This window comes from Trypanosoma equiperdum (genome assembly GCF_001457755.1).
Source record: "Trypanosoma equiperdum strain OVI genome assembly, contig: ctg_1559, whole genome shotgun sequence".
In the NCBI taxonomy this organism is placed as follows: domain Eukaryota; phylum Euglenozoa; class Kinetoplastea; order Trypanosomatida; family Trypanosomatidae; genus Trypanosoma; species Trypanosoma equiperdum.
Window position 1 is genome coordinate 7,936 of NW_027123570.1, and position 1,305 is coordinate 9,240.

Consider the following 1,305-nt stretch of genomic DNA (forward strand, 5'->3'; position numbering starts at 1 on the left):
CTCAGTATCGTCGATTTTTTCCTTTTCATCTGCTCCAAATATGGCTTTCAAGGTTTTGGTGGCGATGCTTTGCTCTGGAGTATTCCCAAGTTTCTTAATTGTGGATTGGGCCGCGTGTGAAAGTGCGCTTCGCTCAGATGGCTTACCAGTTTGATTTGTAATCCTTCTGTCCGAGTGCTTCAGTGTTTTGGCTGTAGCGTCATGTGCCATTGCCCATGGTTTGGTTGCTTTGTTTGCTAGATTTATCAGCTGCGCAGCCTCCGCTGTTGTTGGCGGCGTGTCGGTATTTTTTATTTCAAGGTAGCCGGCGAGAAGGGCAAAAGCCCTTGGCTGGCTGCCGGCTTCGCTGAAGCCGATGGTGTTGTGGGCTATGAGCAGTTTGCATTGCTGTGTTCCGGTTTTTCCCGTTACCGCGTTACCTGCACTCTGCGTGTGCACTAGATCCTTGTAGCCTGCCGCTGTGATGTGTTTTCGTTGCGCCTTCATGGGAGTTGGGTTCGGCTCTGGCGGCTGCAAGCCGCACGGTGTGTCGCCTATAGAATTGCCTTGCCGTGCGGGCGCCTGCGATCCCATCGAAGCTACTAGCAAGCACCCATTGTTCGTGGAATCCGTTTTTTCTAGCATATGCAAAAAGTCATCCAGCCTTCCTTTGAAATACGCTGTTGTTGATGCTGCTTTGATGTACGAAAGCAGGCCTTCTGTTTTTAGTGTCCGTAGTGCCAATTCAGCCCTTGATGCGAAATAGTTTTGAATAAGGATCTGCCGTCCCACCGGTCTGCTTAGAATGTTCTTGGATACGAGTATCTGGGCGTGTTTGGCTACCGCCACGTGATCGAAGATGGCGCTTATCGTCTGTTTGCCTTCGTCGAGAGCTTCACTGCTCACCGCTGCCGCGTCCTCGCTAACGCCGCACAACGGTTGCCACACCGCCGCATTGAGTCCGCTTCCGGCCGCCGCGTTTGCTTGGTTCCACAGCTCTGCGCTTAGTGATATCATCAGGACTAAAAGTGTTTGGCGCATCCTCTACTTCTGCACTGCCTTTTAAATAATATTGTCTGCTTTTTGCTGGTTTTGCTCTGCTTTCATTTAATATATATTTTTTGCAGGTGGAGACAGATATTCATGCTTGTATATATAAAGATAACCTAGTGGCGTGACACAAACTGTGCTGTCATTCAGCTGATTGTTTCGATTACTTGGCGCGCTTTATATTTGGGTTCGTGGTATCCGTGCGGCACGCATAGTACAGCACATAAACTATAAATTTATTCACGTTTACTTTTAGAAAATATTGCATACGGAACC